This window comes from Acanthopagrus latus, chromosome 2 (genome assembly GCF_904848185.1).
Source record: "Acanthopagrus latus isolate v.2019 chromosome 2, fAcaLat1.1, whole genome shotgun sequence".
In the NCBI taxonomy this organism is placed as follows: domain Eukaryota; kingdom Metazoa; phylum Chordata; class Actinopteri; order Spariformes; family Sparidae; genus Acanthopagrus; species Acanthopagrus latus.
In genome coordinates, this window is record NC_051040.1 from 4,277,848 (window position 1) to 4,287,275 (window position 9,428).

Consider the following 9,428-nt stretch of genomic DNA (forward strand, 5'->3'; position numbering starts at 1 on the left):
TCAGTCAATAAATATCAACATGTAAAGGACAGAAAAGGAAAAAAACACCTTAGAAACACCAACTGATTGTCAGAACACCTGGGTTGGGCTCTAGAGAGAAACAGGAGTGGCGAGGCAATGACAAAGCAGGATGGGAAACCTGAATGAAGAGAAATAAAGAGTGTGATTGAGCGTATGTAATTTCTCTTCTGTGTCTCAGTGTGATGGGATACCTGCCAGAGGAATGCAAGAATAATCTATAAGCCACTGAACCGTGTCAGATGTGCTCCATTACACATGCGCAGAGTAGAATTAAACATCACGATCTGAAATCAAGTCTGATGACGACGAGAAGAAAAAGAAAGAAAAAAATCCTATAAAAGGAAGAGTTCGTTTCATGTGGAGTTGGAGCCGCTCGTATCCACACACATGGACAGTGTTGCAGACATGACTGATGTATATGATGCCTCTTGCTTTCAGATGGAAGCCAGCCGACCCACAGGTCATCAATGTTGTATGTTTATGCCTTTTAAGTATTGAACAGAGGGCCCTCTCAGTTATACTTCTGAGGAGATTGGTTCTGTCAGACCAGTGGAAGGAAAGTATCTTATAATGTGATCTCAGCAAGCGATATGCTCCATTATTTAGGGACAACAAACAAGTGTGTTGTGTTGTGTGTGTGCGATCTCGCTTGCATGCCATGTCTGTTTTTTTTTTTGTTGCAGCAGTCCAAACCAGAACTAGACTGATGTGTCCCTATATTTGAGAGTATCGTATGTGACAGCCAGCAAACTGCCTCGAAGGGAGATCCTGGATGTGTGTGTGTGTGTGTTTTGTTTGCATGTCTGCATTTTTTTATTTATTTATTTATTTATTTATTGCATGTATGCTCGGCTCTCGCTCAGACACTGAGGTGAGCAGACAGATCCCTGCAGAAACATGACGCTTTACTCGACCCAGCCAGCTCTGCATCAAGCGCACACACTAAAAGTCAGGCCTAAAATATACTGTACAAAAGGAAGGAACAGCATCCTGCAAAAAAAAAAAATGTCCACTCCACATCTGCTTCTTTCTTTCTTTCTTTCTTTCTTTCTTTCTTTTCCTACTTTGGTTATGCTCCCACTCGGTGCTCCTGTAGAGTAATGAATAATAGAGGAGTGCTTGTCTTCCCTCGCTCTCCTAGTTAATCAGAGCTCGCCTGGCTGCCCTCTTCTCTGCCACTCCTCACTTTAATAAATCATTCAGGCCTTCAGGACAACAAGTCCGTCAGCGCAGGCTAAGCCAGGGCCATGCTGGTGAAAACCCCGTCGTGTCCTCTCGCTACAACCTCCTCGTCATCCTCCACTCCAAATCGAGCAAACAGCCCTGTCTCACTATCCTCTCTGTGTCCTTCACTTTTTCATTTACGTCCTCCTCTCTCTCTCTTTTTTTTGTCTTTACGAGACAAATCAAACTGGCAAGCAGTCCCACTCCATTTCTCTCCCTCCCTCTGTCTCTCTCCCACGGGGAACCATTTCACTTAAGCTCTCACTCTGCCAGGGTTCGACCCAATGGGTAATGTTCTCATTCCTCATTTCTTTCCTCCTCCTCCTCCTCCTCTTCTCACTCTCTCCGCCCTCCCTGTCGAAGCAGAAATCCCTGTCGGGGGTTGACGTCACATGGATGTGTCCCCAATGGATGCTGCTGCATAGACGGTAATAAAAGGGAAGAATACAAAAGAAACATCTCAGGATGTGCTGAGGGAGATGTGCTTGATGTAACGTAGCTATTACATCAAGTTATAGCTGTGTTAATCTTTTCAAGCGTTGCAGTAGCTTAATTTGCACCATCTTGGTGCCTTTAAGCAAAGTGATTTGGGGAAAAAATTCCTGTGGATTGTGTTGACTGTTGGAGTTATTGTGTCATGATCTGTTGCAGGTTTTTTTTTTCTGTTTAAAAATCTGTTGTTTTATTATATCAGTGCATTTAATTTGGTCACCGTATCTTCAGGGGAGAAAATCAGACAACACATCAGAGAGTGAGGAGGGAAGTTGGACAATGTGACTTTGAAACACTAACACCATTTTCATCAGTAGTGGTTGTTTGACAGTGACAACAACAACAACTCCCATGATCCCTTGCTTCTTCACAACATCATCAAACTATGCCATTTTTTGAAATTGTCGTGATCGATGTGATCGACCAGAAACTGCATACTGTGCACCTTGAGAATTATGAACGCATGGCAACAATGTGTAAATTAATTAACCTCAGTGTCTTTCATAAGCTGGAAACACAGAGGTGTCTTATGATAACATTTATTATCCAACAAGCGTTTCCATGCCTGTATTTGTTGGTCCATCCTTTTAAGAGGGGGTTATACTCAGATTCTGGATCAGGTCTTTAATAAGATGAGAACCAAAAACAAATTCCAGAATGGGTTTAAGGGGGCAAAAAACACATAAGAGCATGATTTGAAAGCTTTCACAAAAGCCCTTGTTTGCTCCCTGTGCTTGAAAAAGCTCTCTCGCTCGATGTTGTCCACTCTCTCCCTCCTTCCCTCCCTCCTCACCCCTCACTTCAACACACCCATACATCCTCTCAGGGTATCAGCTCTTCGTGCTAACAAGCTCTGCATCTTCTCCTCTCCTCTCCTCTCCTCTCCTCTCTCTTCTGGGTGTTTTCAGCCTCTTTCAGTCCTTCACAGACAAAACTGCCCGAGCAGCAGCTATTCTCATTAACTGAGTAGCCTCCAAACTCCCACCACCTCCTTGGCTGGAGGGTATTAATCACTTTAATTGCTAAAATGCACAAGACCCCCATCCCGTCTTAGATCCCTCATCCTTCTCCGTTTTCTTCTATCTCCATCCTTCACTCATTCGTTCGAGAAATGCTTTATTTAGGTTTATATCTTTCATATTTATACTTGTCTCGTTATCTTTATCCTTCTGTCCTCTTCCTCACTACAGTTGTTCCACAAATAACTCTGAATCATCCCTGTAGATCACCACACAAGCATTTATTCCATTATTTACCTCAATTTCACTGTGTAAAAAAAATCCAACAGGAAACTCTCAAAAGTAGGCGCAAGTGTGTGTCTGTGTGTGTGTCAAACTAGACTGTGTGTGTGTGTGTATGCCCTGGTATTTTCTCGCTGTCCGATCTGATTAGCGGCTGCTCCACCGTCCCTTTCAAATGCTCATAACGAGGTGCTGTGTCCGTTTGCTGTGAGGTTAACTAATAAAAGGAGAAAGATGTCGCCAAATTTTGCTGCATTTGGAAGAGGGTCGGGAAAAAAAAAAAAAACACATATTACAGAGCACCAAACACAATAAAAGGGGGAGAGAGGCGGGGGGGAGGACAGTGGACTACAGAGTGCAGAGCAGAGATGTGTTATATCATCATTTTGTGCGGTGACCTCAGTTAGATTGTGCAGTCGGCCTCATTGCTGTGAAGCACTCTACACCAGGCGGCTCTGTCCATGACTCCACTGTGTTAGAATATGGATGAGACCTCAGATGAAGTCCGTGATACATTTTAAAAAATATTTGCAACATACCTGCTGCAGAGAACAATTTCAACAAGTTCTTGTACGACAGGACGATCTGCTGTTAACGTTGCAACGCTACAAATAAGGTCAAACCAGCAGTTTTTTTTTACATTTTAATGCATTTATCAGTCGCTTTTGTCCAGAGCGACTTACAGTAATGGTGGTGGTTGCCAAGCAAGGTGCCGACCTGCACATCAGGAGCAGTTTGGGCTTCAGTAATCTTGCCCAAGGACACTTCGACAACCAGCAACCTTCCGATTGCTAGACGACCCGTGCTACCTCCTGAGCTACGGCTGCACCTACAGCCGGGGCAAAGCAGGTATTTCTGAGCCAAACCATGATGTTTTCCAAACCCTGAACATGAAGTTTAGTAGCACAGTGTTGTGATAGGAGAGAATAAGTAAGATGAACCTAAACAAATGTAAAGTTGCATAAAGTTTTGGGCTTAATGTATCACAGAAAAACACTTTTTTTTTCAGTTTGCCACTTCACGTTGAAGTAACTTTTAATATTATGGTTTATTTGTCATATGGCGGAAAATGTACTTACTTTAGCACCACCCCAACATCAATTACTTGTTTAATTCTGGATGTACTGAATAAGGTTTTGCTGTCTGGCTAATGTTCCTTTGGTTATTAATGTTTTGTTAAATTTGCATGTTTACCTTATCCCCATAAGCCCATAATGTTTTTATACCTCTTCCACCCACCATCTGGTCCAGGTTTGCTGTCAGGTGGGTGTGTTGTCTGCTCGCACATCCCTCACGAGGATGGATGTTAGAGAGGAATGAAACTGACTGTGACTATGCCAAAGAGATGGAGGACAGATGAATAATCCTCTGGAAGCTCAGTCCTATTTCAACAGGATCGAGCCGCCGAAGCAATCACAGCAAGCCGAGCGAGTCATCAATAAAGTGGACAGGACTGTTACTCTTTGGGTGGTCACTTTCCTGAACACCCTTCATATCTCTCCCTCGGTACATCTTTTGAGTATCAGACACTCATCTCTTGTCGACTGTAAATGCGGCTGCGGAAAGTTTTGTAGTTTTATCCTTCGCAGAAAGCTGCGGCCACGGTCAGCTTGATTTATGTGTCGAGATTGCTTCCAAGTTTTCGTTTTACTGCAAAATGTTCGTCCCTATTTCATGCACTGAATGTTCCAAAACAGTCTTCGTTTCACCAAAATGAACAGACGACTTCCTCCTCCTGCACCAACACATTCCTCACATCCACTCCTCCATCTTCAACATCCAATACTTCAATATATAAAATCTCTAAACTCACATTGTTGAGGCTTGTGAACACGGCCTTAAAAGAAATAGTAGCGTACATCTTCAAAGACCAGGACTTGCTTTTAATTCGCAGTTTGACTCAGAATACATGCTCCAAAACAGGTTATCTACAATAGTTTTGCACATAGTTTGCACAGCTTTAAGTGTTTTTAATTTATGACCAGGCATGTACCTTCATTTATAGACATAAACAAACACACAGCTCCATTAGCGAACACTCGCAGCCCCAAAATGTGAGTTCAGATCTGCCTCTGACCTCTTTGTGCTGCAAAGTCAAGCGATTTAAACAAGCAACCTCCCATCAAGAGGCGAAAACAGACACGTCTGCGTCCCGGACAGCACTGTTCCCAGGTGTGTACTGCACAACGACACAGTGTTCTTGTTCAGGTGGAGGTGAAGGCAAGAATGTGACGCTCCATCGATGTGAGTCATGATTCCCCTGAGATAAGACTCTCAGCTGCACTCTATGGATTGTTATCAGTGAGCTGAAGAAGTGCCAGCCAGCCTTCTGACCTCCTTTAATACAGGTGGTAAACAAGGTTTTTCTTTTTTATGTAGGTCAGTGATAATGTTAATGTTCTGTCCAGACAACAGTTAGGAAAAAATACATTTTAAATCAAACAAAGCGAGGAATAAGAAACTCCGAATTGAGAATCGTGGATTGAGGATTGAGGATGGAGGCTGCGACCAACAAGCCAGTGTTTGGTTTGGAAAATGTCCCGACCAGGGTTGGAAAAGTTACTAATTACCTGTTGGAAAATGTAGTCAGGGATGTAAAGTAGTTGTGACTTGGGTTGCATCTTCCTCCTCTTCCTCAGTGAACAGTGGGACTTGTCCTGTGAACCCAGGAGGTCATGAGTTTAGTGTTCAAATCTGTGCAACGAAGAAGCAGCTTCAAGTGGAACGAACTCTGACCGGGAACCAAACAAAGGTCAGCGGCTGCAGGTCGAGGTGCCAAAATTAAAGGCAGAGTTCGCAGGTTCACAGGTCGCTGAAGTCTTCAATGGGGAAATAACAGAAGAAAGTATTTTTGAATGTTTCGTTTTACTGGGAGGAAATGTTAACAACACCTGAATGCTTTTGTTTGATCTAATTTATGAGGTATGCGCTGTCTTCCACAGAGTTTCTGTCTTCAGTCTGTTCTTTTCTTTCTGAGGATGGAGGTCTGGTTGTCGCATTTTTCACCGCTCAGTTTGTTAGCTTAGTTGAAGCTAGCCTCTGCTTTTCATCTCACTGAATGCAGACAGCCATATCTTTAGATCCTATCGATGCTTCACTTTGATCACAGGTTGTCTCGCAGATATCACGGTGATGAAACTGTGATCCTGCTGGAAGTGTTTACATCACGTCAAGCTTTGTTTTGACTGTTTCGACTTGTTGGTCCCCAAACTCTCCTCCTCCTCCTCCTCCTCCACAGAGCATCACTTATTGTCCCCCTTACAGCTCGCCGTGTAATCAATTTACTGCTACATTTATCTCTCTCCTCTCTCCTCCTGAGAAAACCTCACCTCTCTCTCTCTATTCTCTCTCAGGTCTCTTCAGACAGACCGGCACTCCAAATATAGAAAAACCAAACCTGTCTCTGAGCGTGTAAATGATCATCAAACCCTGCATCAAACTCTGTGTGTGTGTCTGACATGTGAATGTGTGTGGGTGTGTTTGTGTATCTCACGCTGCTCTCTCTCTCTCTCTCTCTCTCTCCATTTTCGATTGTCCGTGTGTCTCTTAGCATTTCTTTCCTTATGTAAGATGAATAATTCAGGCCTTCAGAGGCAGCGAGTGGAGAGGGAACACTCATGGAAAAAATATGAAAGAGTCACGAGCCCCCGACTTCCTCCATGTATTGTCTTTCAAAGGCTGCGTTTCCTCCGTGATGGCGCGTAAACCCCAGCCACACACACACACACATGCACACACACACACACGCACACACACACACGAATCAGCCCTCATCAGCCTGTGTGCAGCCCAGACTGGAGATTGAGCTGCTGCATTTGCATTTTGCCCAAAGTGTTTGGCACACAAACAACATCTCTTGTTAGCCCTTGTCTGTGAAAGAAAAAAAAAAAAAAAAAAAAAAAAGAAGAAGGATAATAGATTACATCTTGCAAATAAAAAAAAATATATCAATACGTCCCTGCAGGGCTGTTTCACAACAACAACAACAACAAAACAAGCAGGGTGAGAAAAAGAAGAAGAAGAAGAAGAAGAAGAAGAAGAAGAAGAAGAAGAAGAAGAAGAGCATGGCGGATACCTCAGGACGATTCTGTTATCTTAATTGGATAAATTAAATATCAGACAGCCACACACGTTGTCAAGCAGTAATTATGTTTTAGAGCTCTGAACTGATTTTTGTTTCCTCCTCCTCCTGAGTATTGGATTAGCTGTGTTTTCCCCTGTTTAGCTACTTACCACCTCAGGCTTTTTGCTAATACTCCACTCCACCTATTTCATCCCCCTTACAAGGTTTGCTGAGGTAGCCGTTCACGTAGAAACGTTGCAGCTGCAAAAAACCAAACAAAACACAAGCTTACTTAAAATATCAAGGCTTGCTCTGTTTGCCTGCAGCTCTTTTCTAATCAAGAATGCTGTAATTGAACTTGATTTCACGGTTGTGTGAAAAATCCCGCGCTGTGTGTTGATTTGCTGCCGTGTGTTTCACCTCAGAGCGAGGAGGTCGCTGCCTTTTTCACCCAGAAGCCGTCTCAATCCCTGGTTAGCTCATTATTCTCAAATCGGCTTGGAGAAAATAATTGGGGATAAGAGTCTTATTGGTGACACTCGGTGACACTTTGACATCAGACGGTGACATGCAGCACAAGTTGGAGGTCTGGGTGGACCGGAGGTGACGGTACAAGGCAGCGCACACCTGAGGAGGACGAGCAGCCTCGTAAAATCTGTCAAACAAAGGATGCACACAAAAGAAATGATTGGCAGATTGTCATGTATGATTGAATGAATGTTGTATGTTATCTGGATCTGATGAAACGTCTTATTTTTTTAGATTCAATTTGCAGTTCACCACCTGGTTAGGATCAGGAAAAGATCATATTTTGGCTTAAAATATCCACTTCTGTTGCCACAAACAAGGCAGGAAAATATCCGGGCATCTTGAGAAAAACCAGACAGCGATTCCACGTGTATTATTCTCAAACGGTGTTCTCCGGCTGAGCGTCCATCTCACCAATCTGCAGTGCCACATCTGTAAATGTGAGTGTGCACGACACATAAACAATCAATATGGTTCATTTGACACGCCACAGAGAAACTGCCAAACATTTGATGGCGTCTGGGGCTGTAAGCTGGAAAAACATGTTCATGTAAAGCTTTTCTGCTGCATCCACCAATAACACGTGAGTGCTGAGAAGGCTGATATAGAGATCTTTGGGTAGAAGTCACTGATATCTGATCACAGAGTCAGTCAGAACATTTCGAAATATCAGATCTGGACATTGAAACAACGCTGGAGCCATGGATGACGAGCGTTACAAGCTGTTCTGTGTGTTTGTAGTCAAACTCTCGATCATATCCGAGATAGACAGCAGCGCTTGTTCGTGCTGCGCGATCAATATCGGTTTGACATGAACAAAGCCATACGTTGGTGTCACACACGAGGAAGAAGGGAGAAAATAAAGAGATGGACAACAGAATGAAGGAGGGAGAGGAGGATGTGCTCAGACTAAGGAGAGCGTATTGATCCGTGTTGGTGATGGACTGAGAGGCTGCCTGTCACTCTGGCAGCCAAAGACAAATGGAGCTTTTTTTTTTTTTTGCTGCTGCTGCTGCTGCTGACCGACTGGAAAGAGCTAAACAGCAAGAACAACAAAAACAAAAACAAAACAAAAAACAGCCCAGAGGTTAAACTGGGGGAGGGGGATTCCGACTAAGAGCAGCGCACCTCATTAAATACTCAGCGTAAGCTCTGTGGATTTCATTGATTGCTGGTGTCCAGCAACGCCTGAGCTTTATCCCGCACATCCTCCCCTGAAAGAGGCGAAGTGACGGGCACGAGCCCGGAGCAGGGATGATTGTTTTTTGCATCTTGAGTCTATTTCTGACTTGAGATCTTAATGTGGGCCGGCCCGGGCGGCTAAAGTGGGTCATAGGGTGAAGCGGACATGAAAGGGCTGACACAAAGTGGAGTCATCCTTGCTGGGGGGGCATCACTGCCTCCACCCTGCTGCAGCACACACATACACACACACACACACACACACACACACACACACACAGGAAGAAGCCACTGCTCAACACCAACCTCCCTTTTTTTCTCTCTCTGCCGCCCTCAGTTTTTCCTCCCCTGGCCTCTCTGTTTCTGCGTTTGCCTCACGAAGCAGCAACAGTGATGAGATTTCCATCACACTGCGGATATTACATTTGCAGCTCGTCCAGAATGCTGAGAATCAACCGGCATCCCAATAAACACACACACACACAAACAAACACAACATTTGTGTTGCTTAGGCTGACCTTAACCCCCCTCAGAGCTACATCCCTGGTCTTAACCCCAATCCATCCAACCTAAAATGACCCCTCTAATCCTCTTAAAGAAGTAAGAAAAGGCAAAATGCCCTCACTTTGCATATGTGCAGTCTCCCTTCTACCCTTAAGAGGACCTCGGAGTAATTG